Source organism: Triturus cristatus, chromosome 4_1 (assembly GCF_964204655.1).
Source record: "Triturus cristatus chromosome 4_1, aTriCri1.1, whole genome shotgun sequence".
Lineage (NCBI taxonomy): Eukaryota > Metazoa > Chordata > Amphibia > Caudata > Salamandridae > Triturus > Triturus cristatus.
The window spans coordinates 525,638,883-525,666,379 of NC_140585.1; the positions used below are offsets into that span (position 1 = coordinate 525,638,883).

The 27,497-nt window shown below is 50.6% G+C and overlaps 1 protein-coding gene across 1 annotated transcript in view; it reads left to right on the forward strand.

The window, feature by feature from the left end:
• Nucleotides 1–27,497, forward strand: part of FGFR1OP2 (FGFR1 oncogene partner 2) — a 257,887-nt gene that overhangs the window by 20,070 nt on the left and 210,320 nt on the right. The window lies entirely within an intron of this gene.

Sequence of the window (27,497 nt, forward strand, 5' to 3'; positions counted from 1 at the left end):
AGCAAACATGGCAGACGTGCTCCACTAGAGCTCCGTGACGAGCCCTCTGAATTATCCTGCACCATCCTTCTTTGGGCGATCTACAATCAAGTGAAGCAGCTGTGTGGGTTGTCGTGAAGGAGACGGTACCCTGTGACTGCTTGACACTCTCCTCATCTAGAGGTGGGCGAGCCACGGTAAGCTCGAGCCTAAAGACTGGCTATGCTCAAGGTATTGTTGGCACTCATGGCCAGCATGACTTGAGGGTGGGGGGTAGCGTGGAGGCGGGAGGGGTTCAATTTAAATACAAAATAAAACTTACCTCCACAGGAAGCAGGCAGCCTCCCTCCCCTCCCCTAAGACAATCACAGCACCGCAATGGCAGCATTGTGGTTGGCTGGGACGCCGACCACACAGACGTCTATGGGGAGGCCATTTCCTCCATGTAGACTGCATGAATCGTACATGTAGAAAAGGAAGAGTGCGTATGACTAAACAGTCAGTGCCCACAACAGTGGGCAAGCCACTCCTCCCCTGCCCTGGAGCAGGACCGCCCACCCCCAACCAAACCCTTCTGCTTTCTCACTGTGCGAGAGGCAGAAACATAAAATGGTATTTATTATTATTTATAGTACCATTTTATGTTTCTGCTTCTCGCACTGCGAGAAAGTAGTGGGGCGACGCTCCTCCGCCCACATGGAGGAGCCACCTCTGCCTGTTGGAACCTCAAGCCGAGCATTACAGTAGCTTCATTTTGCCGCCCTCCCTTTATCCAGTGTAAGAAGGGTGTACGCATTTCACCCAGGCAAGCGGGGCCATTACCATGCAGAGAATAGCACTGGGCCAGCACTGCTTGCAGTGTTCTTGTATGGCTTCACACTCGGCTCACAGCTGGAAGAACAAACCCGGTGGACGGTTTTTGGTGGCGGGGGGTAGGGAATAGTGGAAAAAATGATGCTGGCTAGGGAGATCATGAAAAAAGAGATAAAAAGGACTGAAAAGAGACAGCAGGTAAAAAGACAAAAAGACGAGTCTATCCAGAGGGGCAAAGAAGCAAAAAGGACAAGGATTTAAGGTTTTTAGAAAACAAGAGCAAATAAATATGCACTTTGTGGGTGAATGCACTACTGTGCAAATCAGTGCATGTGTATGTATCCTGCTGCTCACAGATTCTCATTCTATTGAGATACTACAATTAGTTAATGCACCTACTGGCAAGATTTGTGGTAAGCCACTTAATCTCCTCGTGCCTATAAAAAATGATTTTGGCCATCTGCAATGTAACTGGTGCTCATGTAAAGTGCTCCAGTACCTTCGGATTGAGCTCGCGCTATGTAAAAACTGCAGAACAATACACAAAGAGGTCAAAATGTTGACCAGCAGCTCAACTTTTTTATTTATATATATCATTTCTTTTAACCATGTAGCACAGCTGCCACGCAGCTGTACAACAACATTCCAAATCTCTCTACTATTTGGATTTATGTTTGAAGCCATGTTGTACAGCTGCGTGGCTGCTGTGCAACATAGTTGAAAGTAAAATAAATTTTTTTTTTCGCAATTTCAATTTTAAGGCATGCTGTACAGCTGTGTGAAAGCTGTGTAGCTGCTGTGCAGCATGGCTGAAAGAAAAAAAAAATGCTTTAACATGGCCAGCATTGTGATAGCAGAGATAGTATGTACCTGGTGCTGAGGGGGTATCTTGTGTCTTAATACCCAAGGTCTCACTGCCAATAGAGGTCAAGGACTAGTGCTAACTGATCTCGACTCGGTACTATCCTCAAATACCCTTTTTCTATCACTTGCCAAAATCACATTATAATTTTTTTTTTCCAAATGTATCGATTCACCCTTTCCTATAGTTACATTCATTACGTTTGATATTTTTTACTTTTTTTTTTGAGATATTGTTGTTTATCTTGTATATCTTTGGTAAGAATATCACTATTTTTTTACCCAAATTCCTAGAATCTATTCTCTCAATTTCCTTTTCCAACTTCTCCATTTTCAATTGTAGTTTTGCAACTTTTGTGTCTGCATGCTTGATCAATATACGCATTATTGTAAATGACGCATTTTGTAAATTATTCTCCCCCCAAAAAAACAGACATATAGGCTACAAGGCTTTGTGCGTATGATCCCATGTCATAATATCTTATAACACAAACTGTAAATATTACACTGTTTGTTTCAATGTCCTCTTTTTCAGATTCTTATTTCTTTTTCCCAAATAGATTTTTGTGGTTTAACATACTTTGAATTACAATTGCGTGTGTAAAATGCATATTATGGTCAGGGTACATGAGGTGACATTGGATTGCACTGTAATGGGTATGGATTTTATTTATATTTTCTCACAACGTCATCTTGGGTTTTTAAATATGAATGTCCTCAAGTAGGAGGTGTCCTACTGTGAGTAATGTTTTTAAAGTGTCTTTATACGTTGGTATTGTATGATTATAGTTTGACATTTGAATTTGTTTCCAGCCATGAAGAAGTTCAGTAAATGAATGAAACTTGTTGGCTGTAGTTTTTCTAAATGAAGACAGGTTTTTACGTAATGTGATCATCTCTGGACTGTGCATTATTGAGTGCACCCTTCCATACTATCTCTAAGCATTTCTGCCCTGCAGCAGCACCATACAACGGCTGCTGTTGGAAAGTATATGCACCGGTGTTTTGACTACAGAACTCTAGGAAAGGGGCAACTTTCTTTTAAACCGTTGGCTTGACTTTGTGATAGGTACTATGGTAAAACGTGTATTAGCTTAGGCAGGGTAATTACAGGGTGCAGTGTAGGTTAAGAAATGGGTTCCAGTGTTCCTGTTTGTATTTTTCAAGAAAGCAATGATCTGTATTTTTGTGCTGCAGTGTCTTAGGGCGGTGCGACCAGTGCCATAGCACGTGGCAGCGAGCTTGTGGGTGCTGTATTTCCACATTTTATACTAGTTTAAAATCACCTTCTGCAGAGTTTGTGTGTGTCCAGCAATATTTAAATAACCATAATAATGGCACGATACCTCTGCAATTAATACATGTGCTGGAAAGAGATTACAGTTATGTCAAATGGTAGGTTTAACTCATAACAAAGTAGCGCAGAGGGTTATTAATATGTCTGCTGCAGAGAACGTGTAGTGCATGTCACAGAAATGAATTTTATATGGATCACTTAGTGGTTTTTGCTTTTGTCACAGAGATCCTTATGTTAATTGTAGTTCATCATTTATAATCCTAATGTAGCACAGTGAGCTACTAACTGTCATCAAATACCTGCATGCTAACTGCAGGGTATAGTTTTTCTTAGTTTTTTTCCGCAATGTTTCATTATGCAAATGTTGGTAAAAATCTTTTCTTTATTCAGAAATACATTTGTGTTAGTGAACCCAACTCCAAACACAATATAACGTTTAAAATCCTGAGTCACTACTTGTTGAAACCAAGCACTTTAAATATAGTGCCTACTAGTATGGGTGACATGTAACTCCATATTCTAATCAATGATGGCGGGAGGTAGAAGAAGCAACGATCCATTCGGCTTCCAACTAGTTATCTATAATCAAGGAGAATGGATCACTTGTACCTGTTACCAGGGTTCATGTGGTTCGTTCCGTCATTTGGTTAAAAAAACCTCATTAACGTAAAACAGGTCAAAGGGCGGTATATCTTGATTCTCCGCCTTAGTTAAAGTACGTGACAGCATCATCATAGGGTTTCTTTCATGCAATATCTCTAAAACTACTCAACGGATTTACACCAATTCACAAAAAGGTCACTTTCTGGACCAACAGCTACCTTTCTGCCAATTTGGTTTAATTCCGTTCAGCGGCTCAGTTTGAAGTCGTGTCTAAAATTCCTATGGCATTTAACACGGGAAACACTTTTTTTTTTAGCCTTTATCCCCCAATTTTGTCTCAGCCCGTGCCACTTTTTTGGGGAAGTTTCATGAAGATTTGTCAAATGGCACCAAAGATATAGGCAGGTCATAAAACGCTTTTCCTATGGAAACTAGGTCCTAAGTATAAATAGGTAATAATTATATATATTTTTGTGTAATCTTAGAGGATATCTGGTAGTTAGCAACGGATCCTGATTAAAATTATATAGGCTTGCACTGTGCATTGGGCAGTGTATCAAAGTCCCTTGTGGAACGAAGGAAGTGGTGTCCCTGTGTCCTGTAAAAAAGTAATCAAACGGAAGCAATAATTTGTTTTCAATAGGTCATTGATGCAGATTGTCCTTGTGCGACTGCATCTGTTTCTCAAATAGATAGAGTGGCAAAGACGTGTGTGCAAAAGGTAGGGATGGGAGAAAGAAAGTTTTATGAAAAAGTACTGATGAGGATTTGTTGCTGTTTCCAAAGAGCACATTGGCGTAGCTTAGAGGTGATAACTCAAGGAGGTTAAATCTCTTTTAATGAAAAAGTGCTCCATGGCAGAGATATTGTGTCCTGAGTTGTGTTGGTGTTAATGTTGCTTGAATATGAATTTACCTTAAATAAATGAAAAGACAAGAGGCGTTTGGCAAAGCAGGAGCAAGTTGGTTTAATTAAATCCACGTCCGGGAGAGTATCTGAAGTGTACAGAAGTTTTGGCCGTGCATATATACATTTTGTGGGTACAATGAAACACTTCGACTATCTTTGAGACGCATCATAGTCTTAAATAACAAGTATAACTGTCCGATGAGGGGGACACAGATGGTTCTCGACCTTGGGCAGAGCTAGTGCGGGCCAGTGTATGCATGTCCAGATGTCCAGTGTGGTGCACGCGTGATCACCCTGTGCAGTGTAAATGTTGTGTCATGATTGGCTGTGTGTTCCAAACTTCATGTGGCATCTAACTTTGTGGTTTTTTGGGAGTGCGCTCCTTTGGCCAAACGTGGTTTATTGGGGCCAGTCTCCTAGGTCCTGTTTGTGGTGTGACTACCTATCTGTGGGATTATTGAGAGTTTTCCCTGGGTACGCGTTTGTCTTTAGGCTTGTATTGACCTCATTGTGCGTGCATAGATTACAGCGTACATTGAGATTGCATTTATTGGTACTGCATTTGCTATGCGTGCATACATCCGGGTTTACCTTGATATCGTATTTATCCATCTCAATTCTCCTGTCTGGCTCGCCACAACACAGTATACACAGGGTTGTAGCAGAAAAAAATCTACTGGTTACCAGCTCTAAAGAACTGATGCATGAACAGACGTTGAACAATTTGACAATGACAAATGCAGTGAAAAAATAACGTGTAATAAAGTGTAATGGTTAGTTTAGAACAATGCGAGTTGACTTTTAGGAGTGAAATAGCAAATATGGAATTCTGATTTATGGAAAATATTATTACTTCATGAAATTCATGAAGTTACTAACATGACACACAACATCGACATGAAGCACAATTTGCAAAATTCAACAGCACCATGACATCAATAATGCATAAAATGGAAAAATCTAGACAAGAGAAATGGTTTGACAGAAAAAATAATTATTTTGCCCCCAAAAAACATAAGTCCCAGCACCTCCAGACCGAGGAGAGGGGTGCTACGTGTAACACACAGAGCTGAGGGAGCTCAATAGTCTGTCAATGTCGGCTCAGTGGACAAAATGTAATGTCCGGTCTGGTAAGTGTAGTTCAGAATGAACGATGAAGAGAGAGGTGTGTTGTTCGTGTGTGTGCTGCGAACCAGGGCGATAAGTTGTGGTGTTAGTAAACAATAGCCATGTAAGAGCATACTTTGTATTTTAATCTGGAGTTGTGGTCAAAATGTATATTATGGTGTAGGCAGTACAAGTAAAGGAATTGTGTTATTTTTTCTGTTTATAATGTAAACTGGAAAATTTCCGTAGATTTAAAGTTTCCATGAGTTCTTATTGTCCTGGTGTAATTGCAGTTACTGTTTGAAAAGAAAGTAAGCTCCTGGAAATTTGTGTTCAAAAGGGAAGAAAGAGGTGGTTTGAGAAGTGATGTTGTGTTGTTGTTTGAGAAGAACGACTGCTTATGCTGAACTTGTCTCAGTGTAATTTTCATACACCAGGACACGTTCAGCAGCAACATGCAGGGAGGGAGGGGACTTTTTATTTATATTATCATCAAGCTAGGCCAAAGATAAAGGTCGAAGTTAAGGTGCCATGAGGCCTCCGTTTGTTCCACTTTGATCCTGGCTGGGTGCAATGGGGAGGCTCACACTTCGATGCAAATGGAAACCAGCATTGGCATAGCCAATAGGTCTCGCTTTTGGGACCTTATAAGTATTTAGCTATGCAACTGTTGCATGGCTAAACACTTATAAGGTCCCAAAGGCGAGACCTATTTGCTATGCCAATGCTTGTTTTTTTCTGTGCTGGAGACCTCTTCCCATCTTCATCTACAATAGCAATATAATTTAAAAAATAGGACTTCCACTATGTCCATTTCATACATGGTGGAGATCCAACTGGCCAATTTGCTTGCGGAGGATCTAATGAAAAAATTCTGCACACTGATCTCTGGAAAAAGAGGACTAGTTCACTGTTACAACCTGAATCAGTGTCCAATCTTCTCCTCTTAAGTAACGTGTTACCACAGTAACAAAACTGTATTAGAAGTGTGCCTGTCACTGAAATCTTGTTCCAAAAAGATGACAAAGAAAATGTGCAAGGCGTTCAGAATAAATAAATAAATAAATAAAATCGGTGAGCAAAAGCTGGAAGGTTGAAGGCAGTTTACACCAGTCTATTAGGCTGAGGGCCTTAGCAGCAGTAGTGTGAATATTAACCAAAGCCAATAATTAACAATCATCGCACTGCAAGCATTACATTTTGACACTGACAAAATATTTACAGTGCCATCATTACATAAAGGGAGGGCATCATCATGTCAAAAGTACCTTATAATATTATAGGGTTAGGCCTAAGCAAAGAAGTTTGTTAGCAAGTCTGTGTGGTCAGAGAATCAGCCCACCTGCTGTCTAAAGAAAATGGTGGTGAAGGACCTAGCAGGGTGAATCAGAATGTAGTGGTTAGTTTAAGTATATTTCTTAGGGATACAGATAGATGAAAGGTTGATACGAACTTTGTTTCAGTAGTGCAACTTTGCTAAGTAATAAGGTGCTGATCAGGGCTTTTGATGCTACATAGTTAGAAGTGCAAGTCACTATTAAATAGAAGGTAAGTGCTCCCAGTGAGCGCATAAGTCTATTGTTGCATTGTCTACTACACCCTAACACTCCAAGCTTATGTGCAGCAACATTTGCTACACCTTGCCATTCCACATCTTAACACATCAAGCACTTCAACTAATCTACAACCTACCACCTTTTAACTGTGCACTCTGAAGGCTGTTCAGTTAACCAGTTGAAATCCAAGCACTTTAAAAGCCTTGTTAGGGGTATGACACTCTATACAGATGTCACAAATGTAATTGTCAGGGGTATAGCTGGGTGAGACTGGGACATGAATGGCTAATTTGACTGTAATATAAACAAGAGAGTGCCTGAAAGCTAGAAGGAAAATGGGACAGGCGCTGATGACTGAAGAAGTTTGGAACAGGCAGTGACTATGGGACTAGAAGTCTGCAGGAAAAAGACAAGTACTAACAACAGAAAGGTTAAGAATAAAAAATAGACAAACTGACATCAATTGTATTTTGTATGCTCTCTCGAAAATTATCTCTCTCTGAGGTGAAAAGATCTTATATGAAAGCAAAGAGCAGATCAATCTCATAGATTTCTGGGAGACACCGAACAGTTTCTATAGAGAAGGAGTGCAGGGTGGTCCTAAGTCCAAAGCACAAGCCTAGGAGTCTAACTGGCACGCTTGGAAGTTAAGGTCAGAATTACAACCTAACCACAAGGCAGAACCACAGGGAACAGAACAAGGAACGTGAAACAGAAAGTGGGCTCAGGGGAAAGCAGAACTGGAATCAGGACCAGGAACAGGACTGGAATACAAAGAGCTAAGATACTGAAAACAAGACTAGTAAAGATCTACACTCACAAACGCAGCAAAACAGAAATATGTAGACATACAGTAACACAGAACACAAGACAAGGAGTCTGCATATAACAAGGCAGAGCAAGAAAATGCAGGCAGGAGGCTATGATCAAAGGCTAACACAGGAACAGAGATGCAGGAAAAAAGGGACAGAAACCGATACTAGAAATAGCCGAAAGTAGGATAATGGGTACAGGGAATAAGTGAAACGGAATCAATGAACAAGCCTGTAATAACAGCAGCAGGATCACAACAGAGTACAAAGAGACTCAACAGAAGGCAGTTTCAAGCCGCTTCACTCTGCGCTCACAGGGCTGAGATAGCTTGAGACTCAGGGGAGGAGCACAAGTGCGGGGAGAAAGCGTGATGCAAGATTTTAACCAGATGCAGGGAATCACCAATGAAGGGAAGGCTGAACTGGGACCTGGAGCTGGGAAGACAAGGGGAACCAGGAGGCGCAAGACAGGGAAAGGAAAACCTGGAACCGAGTATGGATTGGAACAAATGTAGAGAAGGTTCCAGAATGCACAGATTTTGGGGTTAAAATAACCACGGGATTCAGGAACAAATCTAGTGAACAGAAAACCGCCACTAGTACATGATCTTGGAAGGGCCACTAGTACATGATCTTGGAAGGGTCTGAAGACAGAGGGAACTATAAGGACCATAATGCATCTGGGAAGTGGAATAAAACCTGGACTAAAAGGTGAAGCAAAACTAACTATGATAAGTGTTGATGTGCATATTGTCATATACAGATGTAAAGCCTGATTCTCAAAAGGCCCTCGTGAGTGGCATCTAGTGGCAGGATGGGAGAATCCCGACAGTGATAGCTAATTACTCGACCACCAGAAAGTGCTATTTAAATGCCAATAAAGTTAAAGGCCCTACAATTTTTCTTGCATGCATGTGAAAGAATGTCTGATGAAAAATTAACCAGTTTTATTTGTTTGCATTGCTTTCCTTTGACCACTTTATATGCTATTTTTTATTTTATTTCTAGCAAATAACACAGGACTCCTGAAGGAATTGTTTAGAAATACTCAAAATTCTAATCAATTGAGGTTGACAAATAAAGGTACAACCCACAGGAATGTTAGTTAGGGGAAAGTTCAACTTGACAGAAATAAATACATAAATGTACGTACTGTGTACTTTTATTAATATACATATAAAGATATATTTCCAAGTGTACAAATCTTTACAACAGCAATATAATGCGAAAGTTAAGACTGCAACTGCAGTTGGATATAGTTTTTTTGACAAGGTCGCACGAATATACAAATACACCTATAAAGATACAAAGAGCAGCTGATAGAATGTAAACAAGCAGACTTATTTGGTATAAAACACCACTTGGCCTGATTGCAAGAACTCTAGCTTAAGAGTATATAAATGTATATATGAATTTCAGAGACTGATGTGGGTGAAAAGTTGATGTTTCGATCTCTTAGTGGAGACAATCCATGAGGCCATCCTCAGGACAGTTATTAGAAATAGGAGCCTAATTATAAAACACAAAGTAAACACCTAATTCAAAAGAAAATGTTGAATTATTTTGTATCGTATTGGTCTATAGTAGAGACCTGTTGTCTGAAAAATCCAGAATTTTGGAAGCTTTTGTCAAAGTAATCACAGTGACTGAATCGCCAGGGCTCGGGTGCAGCAGTGTGGAATTGACCAACTGCAGTCGATACATGGGGTCTTATAGCTGCTACTGCCTGCACTGTGACAGTTCACTGAAGCTTGAGAATATGCGATTACTGTAACCTACGGTCTGAGAATTGAGTGTGTACAGCTTCTGAAACCTGAGAACTGTGTCCTTATTAACTGCTGGATCTGTAGATGCTTTGTTGATCTTAAACCTAGGAAATATTTCTCACCTGATCAAGGTATTGTGTTGGACCTTTTGGCCTGTAGAATCACTCTGCATTGAAGGATAGGTTTGTTGTCAAGCCTGTATGTTCAGTATAACCGGAGATATTTGATGTAAGATGTCTGAGCCTGAATGATCTCTCTAACATGCCTCAAAGCAATGCTGTCATGGGATAGGCCTGAACTATTAAGGTATGTATAACCTAAGTGATAACTTTGCACTTAGATGTGTGAGGTTCCAGTACATCCAAAAATATCTATGCTGTCTTATTCGTGCACCTTTGAGATCTCTGCAACATGTAGGATAGATTTTCTGTCTGATTCACAAAAAATATAAGAGCTCTGTCGCCTGATGGATGGTTCTGCAGTCAGGGGCTTGAACATGTAATATCTCAGTAGCTGGAGGCCAAACTTTGCTGTCCTATGCCTGAGCTGATGATTTCTCTGTTACTTCAGTAATAGCTCTGCCATCATAGGGCTGAGCTTGTAAGATTGGTGTAACCTGGAGGTTGTTTTCGTTATCTTAGGTCTGAGCATGTGGGGTAGCTGTTAACTAAGGGGCAGCTTAGTTGTCTGAAGCCCGACACTGTGTACGTAGTGTAACTTTGTGGATCATTGTCTGTGCAATACCTTATCCCGTACGATCTCTATAACTCTAGGAATAGGTTTGTTGCGCAAAGCTTGGGAGGATGGATTTACTTTCTGATGTCTAAACCTTTACTATCGCTGCAGCCTCAAGAGATGGCCCCAATATCATGAGCTCCATGATCTGTAGGATTGCTGTCAAAGTCTGTAAGTATTTGTAGGCTAAGCAACATCTGAGCCACTGGGACCTGAGAAGCATGATGAATAGTTCTTCTCCATGCAGCTGTGCACAGTAGTATTTCCATGATCTGAAGGATAGGTTTGTTTTACAAACCTGAGAGATGTGGGATAGCTCTGCTGTTGATGCCTGTACAAGCTGTGCAACTTGAGGGGCAACTGAGGTTCCATAGTCAATAATAGCACAGTAACTTAAGGGATAGCTACCTGAGCCGGTTAAACATAAGCACAGCTTAAGGGAAAGCTTAGCTGTTCCCATGTATGAGATTAGGAAATCAATATTTTTAACTCCGTGCACTGCTCTGAAGCCTGAGCCTATCAACTCTCTGTAAATTGAGAGATTACTGTCAGAGTCTGTAAAATAGGTTTTATTCATAGGATAGTTGTCCTTTGTAAAGGCTGATCCTGCATTAAAGTCTATTTGACTAAAGACATTAAGCTAACGGAAAGAGAGGCAACATCCTTGATGTAAGTGATAACCGAGCATGGACGTTAATGAGATTGAAGTCTTGAAGAGTTTTTTTATAATTGTTTAAATAGGATATTGTTATAGTCACTGGTTGTTTTAAGGTCTCTTGTGATCTTCCCCCAATTATCTGGCAACCATTGACAATTTCAAACTATGTGGAGAAAGTGAGCCTCCACCTCCTCACAACGGGGCATGTTGGATGAGCTCCCATGCATTAATTATGAATTCCTTCTGATGTGATTTCGATTCTTGGTGTAAGTTAAAATAATTATTATTGTTATTATCATTTTCACAAACCCTGTCATAAATATAATAATTTAAGTGATTCATACTTTATTACGCATTAAATAACAAGCTCTCTCAATGAAATATAGTGCACTACACAAAAGGATGTTTATAGTACATGGGCTTCACTATAGCGCACTGGGGTACACTGGCCTCTGCTGGAGGGTGCTAGGGGCTACACTAGGGTGCGCTGGGGTGCACAGTGCTGCACCGGTTGGTGCTGGGGGTAGGGTGAACACCTGGCAAGAAGGTGAAATCTGAACAGTGACAGTAAACATTCAGGACAAATGGTCACAATTCAGGACAAAAATTCAGGAGAAAGTGTAAAAAATCTGGACAAAAGGGCATTTTTGCCGACACATCTGAGGGGGTTGCGCGGTTATAAAAGAGAAAGTTGACAAAAAATATAAGCCAAAATAGGTTTATGTCCTTTAGTAGTATTACACATTGGAGTATTGAGCAGACATTCACATATAGTTGAACGTATACAGACCAAGCAGAATTTGACAGCCGACAATGATAGTGCCAGAAGCAGCGTTATGCTACTGAACGTAGACTTAGAGTTGACAGGCAGTAGCACTACTAGAGAGTGTGAAAATTAGAGAACAACTATGGTGAGAAAGATATATGCAGAGACAGAAAGACAGGAGGTTGAAACAGTGAGAGTAAAGAGGGACAAAAGAAAGTGAGGGCAGCTCAGCTGAGAGAAAGAACGGATGATGAAACAAAAGAGGATAACAGAAGAAGATGGGGCAGAGAGAGGCGCTTGAGCGCACTTGGGTGTGCTGGGTGCACTAGGGTGTGCTGGAGCGCACTAGGGTGTGCTGGGTGAACAGCAGTATGCTGGAGCGCACTAGGGTGTGCTGGGTGCACTACCGTGGGCTGGAGCGCACAGGGTGTGCTGGGTGCACGGCGGTGTGCTGTAGTGCTGCGAGCTCTGCTGGGAGGTAATATGGGATGCAATGGGGCCCCAGCGCCAGCACCGAGATTGGCTAGTGCCGCAGGTTTTACATTCAGAGCAGTATCTGCACTGGATCCAGCTGGATGTTACCTAAGTGAACAGAATTCCATGCCGGCCCGCCCCCTGCCTGGAGGCCTTCGCGGGGGTCGGGTCTCTTGTCTGCAGCTGCTTGCATAAGGCTTTTAACAGGGAATACAGGCTGTGTGTGCTTCCCTTTTGGTCACTTAAGTAATATGGAAAGTTTGGGGGGGGGGAGGGGCGTACGGAAGGGTTGGGAGTTCACCGATCTCCCCGGTTCCTGGGGTGCGGGTCCATTCACCTGGCCTGCCGCTCACAGCTGCTCGTCGGGGGGTGCATGCAGAGCCCTCTGAACCAGGAAGGGGGCTCTTCACAACCCACTGGGAGGGGGCTTCTCAGCAGCAAGAGTCGTTTCTTCCACCGACCCCTGGGGTGAGGGCCCGCCTCTGTCACCATAAGGACAATGTCCCCCTATCCTCCCCGTGGATAGGGGCTGATTACAAACCCCAGGTTCCGAAGTGGCCCAGCCATTTCCCTATATCGCAAACTCGCTCTATGAAAGGATGTCTCTAGCAACTGCCGCTATGGGAAAGGAAACCCCCTCCTCCCCACACATGTACACGCGCACTCTTTTTTTTTAAGCTTTCCCCGCTCTTGTTCATTTAATTATTTTACCCCCGATTTGCTTTCACCAAGCTTGTATCTTCTGTCCGCTCCCTCCCAAAGCAATCTTGTTAACCAGACGGCCGGGGGTGGGGGAAAGCTCAGCTGATGGGATGGATGGTCGAACCAGTTTTTCACCGAGTGACTTTTTGTGTGGGAAGTGTGGCATCACCGGAATCACACAAATTTCCTACCACCCAGCGTTCCCCCAGGTCTCATGATAAAAATGGTGCCTCACTTGTGTGGGAGGCCCAAGTACCCGCGATAGGGAAATTTGTGTGAGCCCGGTGATGGCACGCTTTCCCACACAAAATTGTGGGGAAAAAGTGATTTTTTTCAGCTAAAATTGAGGTTTGCAGGGCATTCTGGGTAAGGAAACGTTGGGGGATCCACGCAAGCCATACCTTCCTGGAAGCCCCCGGGTGTCTACTTTTCAGATGTGTGGGTTTGGTAGGTTTCCCTAGATGGCCGCCGAGCACGGGACCAAAAACCCAGGTGACCCCCTTGCAAAACCAGGTGGTTTTGAGATAGACAATTTTGATGACGCCTCACTACGTTTTGGACCCTTGCATGTGGCGGGTACTTGGGCCTCCCACACTAGTGAGGCACCATTTTTATCGGGAGACCTGGGGGGAATGCTGGGTGGTAGGAAATTTGTGTGAGCCCGGTGATGCCACACTTTCCCACACAAAAATGTGTGGATTTGGTATGTTTCCCTAGATGGCCGCCGAGCACGGGACCAAAATCCCAGGTGACCCCCCCCTTGCAAAACCAAATCGTCTTGACATAATTAGTTGTTTATTTCTGCAGCGTGAGAATTTGGCATAATATTGCGAGGAAAATGTGACAGACATTTTTAAGTTTGCAGGACATTGTGGATAAAATAACTTTTTGGAATTCACAAGAGACATCACCATGTACTCCCATGGGTTAACAACAATATCTACAGTTGGTAGGTTATTCTTAGATGGAATGTACACCTTGGCAGAGAGACTAAAAAGACAAAGATTTCTGCACAGCCATCTATTCCTCAAACACACACACATACTGGTTGGATTTGGCACGAGGGCGAGTGATGGTTCAGTATATAACATTTTATTAACAAGAGATTTCACAAAAATGAAATGCACTGTCAATAATTAAATGGACTAAAAACCGAAACAGTGACTCGCAGCTCGTGAGCTGTAAAGCCATGGCAAGGCACCAACCGTTTTACAGACCATTAACACACCTTTCATACGTGATACACACAAGACCATTCACACCACCAGGCACAAAACCAACACATCACAACATTCACAACAAGCATTTGCAATGCAATAGGTCTCGCATTTATAAGAGTTTGAGCTATTGGCATTGTAAAATTACAATGCCTTTTATTTATGTTTTGGTTTTAAAACAAATAAAAGGCATTGTCATTTACAATGTCAGTAGCATAAACTCGCATAAAAGCAGTGTGCGGCGTGCAGCAGTGTGCGGCGTGCAGCAGTGTGCGGCGTGCAGCAGTGTGCGGCGTGCAGCAGTGTGCGGCGTGCAGCAGTGTGCGGCGTGCAGCAGTGTGCGGCGTGCAGCAGTGTGAGGCGTGCAGCAGTGTGAGGCGTGCAGCAGTGTGAGGCGTGCAGCAGTGTGTGGCGTGCAGCAGTGCGAGGCGTGCAGCAGAGACACGTGGAGGGTGGGGAGAGACACGTGGAGGGTGGGGAGAGACACGTGGAGGGTGAGGAGAGACGTGTGGAGGGTGAGGAGAGACGTGTGGAGGGTGAGGAGAGACGTGTGGAGGGTGAGGAGAGACGTGTGGAGGGTGAGGAGAGACGTGTGGAGGGTGAGGAGAGACGTGTGGAGGAGAGACACGTGTGGAGGGTGAGGAGAGACACGTGTGGAGGGTGAGGAGAGACACGTGTGGAGGGTGAGGAGAGACACGTGTGGAGGGTGAGGAGAGACGTGTGGAGGGTGAGGAGAGACGTGTGGAGGGTGAGGAGAGACGTGTGGAGGGTGAGGAGAGACGTGTGGAGGGTGAGGAGAGACCTGTGGAGGGACCTGTGGAGGGTGAGGAGAGACCTGTTGAGGGTGAGGAGAGACCTGTGGAGGGTGAGGAGAGACCTGTGGAGGGTGAGGAGAGACCTGTGGAGGGTGAGGAGAGACCTGTGGAGGGTGAGGAGAGACCTGTGGAGGGTGAGGAGAGACCTGTGGAGGGTGAGGAGACCTGTGGAGGGTGAGGAGAGACCTGTGGAGGGTGAGGAGAGACGTGTGGAGGGTGAGGAGAGACGTGTGGAGGGTGAGGAGAGACGTGTGGAGGGTGAGGAGAGACGTGTGGAGGGTGAGGAGAGACGTGTGGAGGGTGAGGAGAGACGTGTGGAGGGTGAGGAGAGACGTGTGGAGGGTGAGGAGAGACGTGTGGAGGGTGAGGAGAGACGTGTGGTGGGTGAGGAGAGACGTGTGGTGGGTGAGGAGAGACGTGTGGAGGGTGAGGAGAGACGTGTGGAGGGTGAGGAGAGACGTGTGGAGGGTGAGGAGAGACGTGTGGAGGGTGAGGAGAGACACGTGTGGAGGGTGAGGAGAGACACGTGTGGAGGGTGAGGAGAGACGTGTGGAGGGTGAGGAGAGACGTGTGGAGGGTGAGGAGAGACGTGTGGAGGGTGAGGAGAGACGTGTGGAGGGTGAGGAGAGACGTGTGGAGGGTGAGGAGAGACGTGTGGAGGGTGAGGAGAGACGTGTGGAGGGTGAGGAGAGACGTGTGGAGGGTGAGGAGAGACGTGTGGAGGGTGAGGAGAGACACGTGTGGAGGGTGAGGAGAGACGTGTGGAGGGTGAGGAGAGACGTGTGGAGGAGAGACGTGTGGAGGGTGAGGAGAGACGTGTGGAGGGTGAGGAGAGACGTGTGGAGGGTGAGGAGAGACGTGTGGAGGGTGAGGAGAGACGTGTGGAGGGTGAGGAGAGACGTGTGGAGGGTGAGGAGAGACGTGTGGAGGGTGAGGAGAGACGTGTGGAGGGTGAGGAGAGACGTGTGGAGGGTGAGGAGAGACGTGTGGAGGGTGAGGTGGAGGGTGAGGAGAGACACGTGGAGGGTGAGGTGGAGGGTGAGGAGAAACAGAGTTGGAGGGTGAGGTGAGACGGAGGTGGAGGGTGAGGAGAGACGGAGGTGGAGGGTGAGGAGAGACGGAGGTGGAGGGTGAGGAGAGACGGAGGTGGAGGGTGAGGAGAGACGGAGGTGGAGGGTGAGGAGAGACGGAGGTGGAGGGTGAGGAGAGACAGAGGTGGAGGGTGAGGAGAGACAGAGGTGGAGGGTGAGGAGAGACGGAGGTGGAGGGTGAGGAGAGACGGAGGTGGAGGGTGAGGAGAGACGGAGGTGGAGGGTGAGGAGAGACGGAGGTGGAGGGTGAGGAGAGACGGAGGTGGAGGGTGAGGAGAGACGGAGGTGGAGGGTGAGGAGAGACGGAGGTGGAGGGTGAGGAGAGACGGAGGTGGAGGGTGAGGAGAGACGGAGACGGAGGTGGAGGGTGAGGAGAGACACGTGTGGAGGGTGAGGAGAGACACGTGTGGAGGGTGAGCAGAGACACGTGTGGAGGGTGAGCAGAGACACGTGTGGAGGGTGAGCAGAGACACGTGTGGAGGGTGAGCAGAGACACGTGTGGAGGGTGAGCAGAGACACGTGTGGAGGGTGAGCAGAGACACGTGTGGAGGGTGAGCAGAGACACGTGTGGGGTGAGGAGAGACGTGGAGGGTGAGGAGAGACGTGGAGGGTGAGGAGAGACGTGGAGGGTGAGGAGAGACGTGGAGGGTGAGGAGAGACGCGTGTGGAGGGTGAGGAGAGACACGTGTGGAGGGTGAGGAGAGACACGTGTGGAGGGTGAGGAGAGACGTGTGGAGGGTGATGAGAGACACGTGTGGAGGGTGAGGAGAGACACGTGGGAGAGACGTGTGGAGGGTGAGGAGAGACACGTGGGAGAGACGTGTGGAGGGTGAGGAGAGACGTGTGGAGGGTGAGGAGAGACGTGTGGAGGGTGAGGAGAGACGGGTGAGGAGAGACGTGTGGAGGGTGAGGAGAGACGTGTGGAGGAGAGACACGTGTGGAGGGTGTGGAGGGTGAGGAGAGACGTGTGGAGGGTGAGGAGAGACACGTGGGAGAGACGTGTGGAGGGTGAGGAGAGACGTGTGGAGGGTGAGGAGAGACGTGTGGAGGGTGAGGAGAGACGTGTGGAGGGTGAGGAGAGACGTGTGGAGGAGAGACACGTGTGGAGGGTGAGGAGAGACGTGTGGAGGGTGAGGAGAGACACGTGTGGAGGGTGAGGAGAGACACGTGTGGAGGGTGAGGAGAGACACGTGTGGAGGGTGAGGAGAGACGTGTGGAGGGTGAGGAGAGACCTGTGGAGGGTGAGGAGAGACCTGTGGAGGGTGAGGAGACCTGTGGAGGGTGAGGAGACCTGTGGAGGGTGAGGAGAGACCTGTGGAGGGTGAGGAGAGACGTGTGGAGGGTGAGGAGAGACGTGTGGAGGGTGAGGAGAGACGTGTGGAGGGTGAGGAGAGACGTGTGGAGGGTGAGGAGAGACGTGTGGAGGGTGAGGAGAGACGTGTGGAGGGTGAGGAGAGACGTGTGGAGGGTGAGGAGAGACGTGTGGTGGGTGAGGAGAGACGTGTGGAGGGTGAGGAGAGACGTGTGGAGGGTGAGGAGAGACGTGTGGAGGGTGAGGAGAGACGTGTGGAGGGTGAGGAGAGACGTGTGGAGGGTGAGGAGAGACGTGTGGAGGGTGAGGAGAGACGTGTGGAGGGTGAGGAGAGACGTGTGGAGGGTGAGGAGAGACACGTGTGGAGGGTGAGGAGAGACGTGTGGAGGGTGAGGAGAGACGTGTGGAGGAGAGACACGTGTGGAGGGTGAGGAGAGACGTGTGGAGGGTGAGGAGAGACGTGTGGAGGGTGAGGAGAGACGTGTGGAGGGTGAGGAGAGACGTGTGGAGGGTGAGGAGAGACGTGTGGAGGGTGAGGAGAGACGTGTGGAGGGTGAGGAGAGACGTGTGGAGGGTGAGGAGAGAAGTGTGGAGGGTGAGGAGAGAAGTGTGGAGGGTGAGGAGAGACGTGTGGAGGGTGAGGAGAGACGTGTGGAGGGTGAGGAGAGACGTGTGGAGGGTGAGGAGAGACGTGTGGAGGGTGAGGAGAGACGTGTGGAGGGTGAGGAGAGACGTGTGGAGGGTGAGGAGAGACGTGTGGAGGGTGAGGAGAGACGTGTGGAGGGTGAGGAGAGACGTGTGGAGGGTGAGGAGAGACGTGTGGAGGGTGAGGTGGAGGGTGAGGAGAGACACGTGGAGGGTGAGGTGGAGGGTGAGGAGAAACAGAGTTGGAGGGTGAGGTGAGACGGAGGTGGAGGGTGAGGAGAGACGGAGGTGGAGGGTGAGGAGAGACGGAGGTGGAGGGTGAGGAGAGACGGAGGTGGAGGGTGAGGAGAGACGGAGGTGGAGGGTGAGGAGAGACAGAGGTGGAGGGTGAGGAGAGACAGAGGTGGAGGGTGAGGAGAGACGGAGGTGGAGGGTGAGGAGAGACGGAGGTGGAGGGTGAGGAGAGACGGAGGTGGAGGGTGAGGAGAGACGGAGGTGGAGGGTGAGGAGAGACGGAGGTGGAGGGTGAGGAGAGACGGAGGTGGAGGGTGAGGAGAGACGGAGGTGGAGGGTGAGGAGAGACGGAGGTGGAGGGTGAGGAGAGACGGAGACGGAGGTGGAGGGTGAGGAGAGACACGTGTGGAGGGTGAGGAGAGACACGTGTGGAGGGTGAGCAGAGACACGTGTGGAGGGTGAGCAGAGACACGTGTGGAGGGTGAGCAGAGACACGTGTGGAGGGTGAGCAGAGACACGTGTGGAGGGTGAGCAGAGACACGTGTGGAGGGTGAGCAGAGACACGTGTGGGGTGAGGAGAGACGTGGAGGGTGAGGAGAGACGTGGAGGGTGAGGAGAGACGTGGAGGGTGAGGAGAGACGTGGAGGGTGAGGAGAGACGCGTGTGGAGGGTGAGGAGAGACACGTGTGGAGGGTGAGGAGAGACACGTGTGGAGGGTGAGGAGAGACGTGTGGAGGGTGATGAGAGACACGTGTGGAGGGTGAGGAGAGACACGTGGGAGAGACGTGTGGAGGGTGAGGAGAGACACGTGGGAGAGACGTGTGGAGGGTGAGGAGAGACGTGTGGAGGGTGAGGAGAGACGTGTGGAGGGTGAGGAGAGACGGGTGAGGAGAGACGTGTGGAGGGTGAGGAGAGACGTGTGGAGGAGAGACACGTGTGGAGGGTGTGGAGGGTGAGGAGAGACGTGTGGAGGGTGAGGAGAGACACGTGGGAGAGACGTGTGGAGGGTGAGGAGAGACGTGTGGAGGGTGAGGAGAGACGTGTGGAGGGTGAGGAGAGACGTGTGGAGGGTGAGGAGAGACGTGTGGAGGGTGAGGAGAGACGTGTGGAGGAGAGACACGTGTGGAGGGTGAGGAGAGACGTGTGGAGGGTGAGGAGAGACACGTGTGGAGGGTGAGGAGAGACGTGTGGAGGGTGAGGAGAGACGTGTGGAGGGTGAGGAGAGACCTGTGGAGGGTGAGGAGAGACCTGTGGAGGGTGAGGAGAGACCTGTGGAGGGTGAGGAGACCTGTGGAGGGTGAGGAGACCTGTGGAGGGTGAGGAGAGACCTGTGGAGGGTGAGGAGAGACCTGTGGAGGGTGAGGAGAGACGTGTGGAGGGTGAGGAGAGACGTGTGGAGGGTGAGGAGAGACGTGTGGAGGGTGAGGAGAGACGTGTGGAGGGTGAGGAGAGACGTGTGGAGGGTGAGGAGAGACGTGTGGAGGGTGAGGAGAGACGTGTGGTGGGTGAGGAGAGACGTGTGGAGGGTGAGGAGAGACGTGTGGAGGGTGAGGAGAGACGTGTGGAGGGTGAGGAGAGACGTGTGGAGGGTGAGGAGAGACGTGTGGAGGGTGAGGAGAGACGTGTGGAGGGTGAGGAGAGACGTGTGGAGGGTGAGGAGAGACGTGTGGAGGGTGAGGAGAGACACGTGTGGAGGGTGAGGAGAGACGTGTGGAGGGTGAGGAGAGACGTGTGGAGGAGAGACACGTGTGGAGGGTGAGGAGAGACGTGTGGAGGGTGAGGAGAGACGTGTGGAGGGTGAGGAGAGACGTGTGGAGGGTGAGGAGAGACGTGTGGAGGGTGAGGAGAGACGTGTGGAGGGTGAGGAGAGACGTGTGGAGGGTGAGGAGAGACGTGTGGAGGGTGAGGAGAGACGTGTGGAGGGTGAGGAGAGAAGTGTGGAGGGTGAGGAGAGAAGTGTGGAGGGTGAGGAGAGACGTGTGGAGGGTGAGGAGAGACGTGTGGAGGGTGAGGAGAGACGTGTGGAGGGTGAGGAGAGACGTGTGGAGGGTGAGGAGAGACGTGTGGAGGGTGAGGAGAGACGTGTGGAGGGTGAGGAGAGACGTGTGGAGGGTGAGGAGAGACGTGTGGATGGTGAGGAGAGACGTGTGGAGGGTGAGGAGAGACGTGTGGAGGGTGAGGAGAGACGTGTGGAGGGTGAGGAGAGACGTGTGGAGGGTGAGGAGAGACGTGTGGAGGGTGAGGAGAGACGTGTGGAGGGTGAGGAGAGACGTGTGGAGGGTGAGGAGAGACGTGTGGAGGGTGAGGAGAGACGTGTGGAGGGTGAGGAGAGACGTGTGGAGGGTGAGGAGAGACGTGTGGAGGGTGAGGAGAGACGTGTGGAGGGTGAGGAGAGACGTGTGGTGGGTGAGGAGAGACGTGTGGAGGGTGAGGAGAGACGTGTGGAGGGTGAGGAGAGACGTGTGGAGGGTGAGGAGAGACGTGTGGAGGGTGAGGAGAGACGTGTGGAGGGTGAGGAGAGACGTGTGGAGGGTGAGGAGAGACACGTGTGGAGGGTGAGGAGAGACGTGTGGAGGGTGAGGAGAGACGTGTGGAGGAGAGACACGTGTGGAGGGTGAGGAGAGACACGTGTGGAGGGTGAGGAGAGACACGTGTGGAGGGTGAGGAGAGACGTGTGGAGGGTGAGGAGAGACGTGTGGAGGGTGAGGAGAGACGTGTGGAGGGTGAGGAGAGACGTGTGGAGGGTGAGGAGAGAAGTGTGGAGGGTGAGGAGAGAAGTGTGGAGGGTGAGGAGAGACGTGTGGAGGGTGAGGAGAGACGTGTGGAGGGTGAGGAGAGACGTGTGGAGGGTGAGGAGAGACGTGTGGAGGGTGAGGAGAGACGTGTGGATGGTGAGGAGAGACGTGTGGAGGGTGAGGAGAGACGTGTGGAGGGTGAGGAGAGACGTGTGGAGGGTGAGGAGAGACGTGTGGAGGGTGAGGAGAGACGTGTGGAGGGTGAGGAGAGACGTGTGGAGGGTGAGGAGAGACGTGTGGAGGGTGAGGAGAGACGTGTGGAGGGTGAGGAGAGACGTGTGGAGGGTGAGGAGAGACGTGTGGAGGGTGAGGAGAGACGTGTGGAGGGTGAGGAGAGACGTGTGGAGGGTGAGGAGAGACACGTGTGGAGGGTGAGGAGAGACACGTGTGGAGGGTGAGGAGAGACGTGGAGGGTGAGGAGAGACACGAGGAGGGTGAGGTGGAGGGTGAGGAGAGACACGAGGAGGGTGAGGTGGAGGGTGAGGAGAGACACGAGGAGGGTGAGGTGGAGGGTGAGGAGAGACACGAGGAGGGTGAGGTGGAGGGTGAGGAGAGACACGAGGAGGGTGAGGTGGAGGGTGAGGAGAGACACGAGGAGGGTGAGGTGGAGGGTGAGGAGAGACACGAGGAGGGTGAGGTGGAGGGTGAGGAGAGACACGAGGAGGGTGAGGTGGAGGGTGAGGAGAGACGTGTGGAGGGTGAGGAGAGACGTGTGGAGGGTGAGGAGAGACGTGTGGAGGGTGAGGAGAGACGTGTGGAGGGTGAGGAGAGACGTGTGGAGGGTGAGGAGAGACGTGTGGAGGGTGAGGAGAGACACGTGTGGAGGGTGAGGAGAGACACGTGTGGAGGGTGAGGAGAGACGTGGAGGGTGAGGAGAGACACGAGGAGGGTGAGGTGGAGGGTGAGGAGAGACACGAGGAGGGTGAGGTGGAGGGTGAGGAGAGACACGAGGAGGGTGAGGTGGAGGGTGAGGAGAGACACGAGGAGGGTGAGGTGGAGGGTGAGGAGAGACACGAGGAGGGTGAGGTGGAGGGTGAGGAGAGACACGAGGAGGGTGAGGTGGAGGGTGAGGAGAGACACGAGGAGGGTGAGGTGGAGGGTGAGGAGAGACACGTGGAGGGTGATGGGGAGGGTGAGGAGAAACAGAGTTGGAGGGTGAGGTGAGACGGAGGTGGAGGGTGAGGAGAGACGGAGGTGGAGGGTGAGGAGAGACGGAGGTGGAGGGTGAGGAGAGACGGAGGTGGAGGGTGAGGAGAGACGGAGGTGGAGGGTGAGGAGAGACGGAGGTGGAGGGTGAGGAGAGACGGAGGTGGAGGGTGAGGAGAGACTGAGGTGGAGGGTGAGGAGAGACGGAGGTGGAGGGTGAGGAGAGACGGAGACGGAGGGTGAGGAGAGACGGAGACGGAGGGTGAGGAGAGACGGAGACGGAGGGTGAGGAGAGACGGAGACGGAGGGTGAGGAGAGACGGAGACGGAGGGTGAGGAGAGACGGAGACGGAGGGTGAGGAGAGACGGAGACGGAGGGTGAGGAGAGACGGAGACGGAGGGTGAGGAGAGACGTGTGGAGGGTGAGGAGAGACGTGTGGAGGGTGAGGAGAGACGTGTGGAGGGTGAGGAGAGACGTGTGGAGGGTGAGGAGAGACGTGTGGAGGGTGAGGAGAGACGTGTGGTGGGTGAGGAGAGACGTGTGGAGGGTGAGGAGAGACGTGTGGAGGGTGAGGAGAGACGTGTGGAGGGTGAGGAGAGACGTGTGGAGGGTGAGGAGAGACGTGTGGAGGGTGAGGAGAGACGTGTGGAGGGTGAGGAGAGACACGTGTGGAGGGTGAGGAGAGACGTGTGGAGGGTGAGGAGAGACGTGTGGAGGAGAGACACGTGTGGAGGGTGAGGAGAGACACGTGTGGAGGGTGAGGAGAGACACGTGTGGAGGGTGAGGAGAGACGTGTGGAGGGTGAGGAGAGACGTGTGGAGGGTGAGGAGAGACGTGTGGAGGGTGAGGAGAGACGTGTGGAGGGTGAGGAGAGAAGTGTGGAGGGTGAGGAGAGAAGTGTGGAGGGTGAGGAGAGACGTGTGGAGGGTGAGGAGAGACGTGTGGAGGGTGAGGAGAGACGTGTGGAGGGTGAGGATAGACGTGTGGAGGGTGAGGAGAGACGTGTGGAGGGTGAGGAGAGACGTGTGGAGGGTGAGGAGAGACGTGTGGAGGGTGAGGAGAGACGTGTGGAGGGTGAGGAGAGACGTGTGGAGGGTGAGGAGAGACGTGTGGAGGGTGAGGAGAGACGTGTGGAGGGTGAGGAGAGACGTGTGGAGGGTGAGGAGAGACGTGTGGAGGGTGAGGAGAGACGTGTGGAGGGTGAGGAGAGACGTGTGGAGGGTGAGGAGAGACGTGTGGAGGGTGAGGAGAGACACGTGTGGAGGGTGAGGAGAGACACGTGTGGAGGGTGAGGAGAGACGTGGAGGGTGAGGAGAGACACGAGGAGGGTGAGGTGGAGGGTGAGGAGAGACACGAGGAGGGTGAGGTGGAGGGTGAGGAGAGACACGAGGAGGGTGAGGTGGAGGGTGAGGAGAGACACGAGGAGGGTGAGGTGGAGGGTGAGGAGAGACACGAGGAGGGTGAGGTGGAGGGTGAGGAGAGACACGAGGAGGGTGAGGTGGAGGGTGAGGAGAGACACGAGGAGGGTGAGGTGGAGGGTGAGGAGAGACACGTGGAGGGTGATGGGGAGGGTGAGGAGAAACAGAGTTGGAGGGTGAGGTGAGACGGAGGTGGAGGGTGAGGAGAGACGGAGGTGGAGGGTGAGGAGAGACGGAGGTGGAGGGTGAGGAGAGACGGAGGTGGAGGGTGAGGAGAGACGGAGGTGGAGGGTGAGGAGAGACGGAGGTGGAGGGTGAGGAGAGACGGAGGTGGAGGGTGAGGAGAGACTGAGGTGGAGGGTGAGGAGAGACGGAGGTGGAGGGTGAGGAGAGACGGAGACGGAGGGTGAGGAGAGACGGAGACGGAGGGTGAGGAGAGACGGAGACGGAGGGTGAGGAGAGACGGAGACGGAGGGTGAGGAGAGACGGAGACGGAGGGTGAGGAGAGACGGAGACGGAGGGTGAGGAGAGACGGAGACGGAGGGTGAGGAGAGACGGAGACGGAGGGTGAGGAGAGACGGAGACGGAGGGTGAGGAGAGACGGAGACGGAGGGTGAGGAGAGACGGAGACGGAGGGTGAGGAGAGACGGAGACGGAGGGTGAGGAGAGACGGAGACGGAGGTGGAGGGTGAGGAGAGACGGAGACGGAGGTGGAGGGTGAGGAGAGACGGAGGTGGAGGGTGAGGAGAGACGGAGGTGGAGGGTGAGGAGAGACACGTGGAGGGTGAGGTGGAGGGTGAGGAGAAACAGAGTTGGAGGGTGAGGTGAGACGGAGGTGGAGGGTGAGGTGAGACGGAGGTGGAGGGTGAGGAGAGACGGAGGTGGAGGGTGAGGAGAGACGGAGGTGGAGGGTGAGGAGAGACGGAGGTGGAGGGTGAGGAGAGACGGAGGTGGAGGGTGAGGAGAGACGGAGGTGGAGGGTGAGGAGAGACGGAGGTGGAGGGTGAGGAGAGACGGAGGTGGAGGGTGAGGAGAGACGGAGGTGGAGGGTGAGGAGAGACGGAGGTGGAGGGTGAGGAGAGACGGAGGTGGAGGGTGAGGAGAGACGGAGGTGGAGGGTGAGGAGAGACGGAGGTGGAGGGTGAGGAGAGACGGAGGTGGAGGGTGAGGAGAGACGGAGGTGGAGGGTGAGGAGAGACGGAGGTGGAGGGTGAGGAGAGACGGAGGTGGAGGGTGAGGAGAGACGGAGACGGAGGTGGAGGAGAGACGGAGACGGAGGTGGAGGAGAGACGGAGACGGAGGTGGAGGAGAGACGGAGACGGAGGTGGAGGAGAGACGGAGACGGAGGTGGAGGGTGAGGAGAGACGGAGGTGGAGGGTGAGAAGAGACGGAGGTGGAGGGTGAGGAGAGACGGAGGTGGAGGGTGAGGAGAGACGGAGGTGGAGGGTGAGGAGAGACGTGTGGAGGGTGAGGAGAGACGTGTGGAGGGTGAGGAGAGACGTGTGGAGGGTGAGGAGAGACGTGTGGAGGGTGAGGAGAGACGTGTGGAGGGTGAGGAGAGACGGAGGTGGAGGGTGAGGAGAGACGGAGACGGAGACGGAGGTGGAGGAGAGACGGAGACGGAGGTGGAGGGTGAGGAGAGACGGAGGTGGAGGGTGAGGAGAGACGGAGGTGGAGGGTGAGGAGAGACGGAGGTGGAGGGTGAGGAGAGACGGAGGTGGAGGGTGAGGAGAGACGGAGGTGGAGGGTGAGGAGAGACGGAGGTGGAGGGTGAGGAGAGACGGAGGTGGAGGGTGAGGAGAGACGGAGGTGGAGGGTGAGGAGAGACGGAGGTGGAGGGTGAGGAGAGACGGAGGTGGAGGGTGAGGAGAGACAGTGGTGGAGTGGGGGGGAGGGGAGGATATCACTTTTACTTCCTCTCCTAGTGTAAGGTAACGCCCCCACCCCACAGGCCCTACCGGGGCCGAGAGCAGATCACTGTTCGCATCAGCCGTCACCCGAGACCACTCCGTACTTGTTGGTAAATAGAGGTTCACTATCTGTTGATAATGGGATTCACTTGGGGGGCTGACTTACCTCCTCCACCCCCAGGGCCAACACTGAGAAGGCATCAGAGACCTGGTGCTGCCTATGCTGCAGTACTGCGAGAGAGAGGGATGGGGGTGGGCAGAGGAAGAGGAGTGGGGTTAGAGAAGGGACAGGTGGGGAGAGAAAGAGGAGAGAAGGGACAGAGACAGAAAAGGAGCAAAAAAAGAATTAGAGCGAGTAAAGAGGAGAGTTGAGGAAAATGAAAACATTACGAGAGAACATGTTGCAAAGAGGTGGAGAGAGAAGATGGGAGAGAGTAAGGACGCAGCCAATAGATAGGGCAGAGACAAAAAGAATCGAAACAATACAAAAGTATTTTCCAAACTCGTAAATAACCACGGGCCAAACAACTGATCTGCAATGAAGCATTCGAATCCGGTATATCATGACGTTAACCATGCAATAAAAAATAATTTTTTTTTTTTTTTTTAAAACACCCAAAAACACGTATACACCATGTTGACCCTTTTCCATGCAACGTATTCTAAAACGCCATTCTCATTCATACATTCACAGCAAACCTGTTCACAAGAGTGACAGAAAATGTGGTATTAGTGTTACATTTTTGTTTACATCCATACCCGCTCACTTATGCAATTAAAGGATTCATGACCACAGGGTTAAACAAAATGTACTGATTGGCCTTGCCGTGAAGGAGAAACACGTGTTGAAACACACTCCAGATCTGTGAAACGTTCACCCCACTTTCTCGAAATTGAAACCAGTGCATGTGTCCGACGAACTTCCTGCTGCTTATCTGAATGCACCAGTGGCAGAAGATAGTCCCCATCTTGCAACAACACAATTAAAGGGAGGCATGTCTGTCTCTCCCCACCGCCACATGTCTCTGAGTCTTACTGTCTCATGCGAGATCTCCCTCTAGGAGACAGCTGACACCGACTCTTCCCCTGAGACAGTACGGGAGATGTGTGTGTGTGCATAGTGTGTGTGTCTATATGTATATATCTGTGTGTGTATGCATGTGTGTGTGTTTGTATGTGTATATGTTTGTGTATGCATGTGTGTGTTGGTGTGCAAGTATGGGTGTGTCATTGTGTTCATTTGTCTTCATGGATGTGTACACATATGTTTGTGTGTATACATGTTTGTGTGTATGTATATGTGTGTGAGTATGTTGGTGTGCGTGCTTGTTTATATGTGTATGTGGGGTTGGTGTGTTGGTGTGCATGAATATGCATATGTTTATGCATGTCTGTGTGTGTTTGTATATGTTCATATGTGTGTGTAAATGCATGTGTGTGTTTGTATGTGTGCATAGTTGTGTATGCATGTGATCAGAGGGAAGAGTGCACTTGAGGGCAAAGAGGAAAACATACAGGGAAGAGTATGGGAGGGCAGAGAGAAAAATACAGAGGGAAAAGCGCGTGAGGGCAGAGAGAAAAATACAGAGGGAAGAGTCCATGTGAGGGAGGAGAGAAAAATAAAGAGGGAAGAGCTCATGTGAGAGCAAAGCGAAAAAAATACAGAGGGTAGGGCGCATGTTAGACCAGAGATAAAAACATAGAGGGAAGAGAGCATGTGAGAGCAGAGAGAAAAATATAGAGAGAAGAACACATGCGAGGGCAGAGAAAAATATACAGAGCGAAGAGCACATGTGAGAGCATAGAGAAAAAATGCAGAGGGAAAAGTACATGTGAGGGCAGAGTGACAAATACAGAGGGAATAGCACATGTGAGA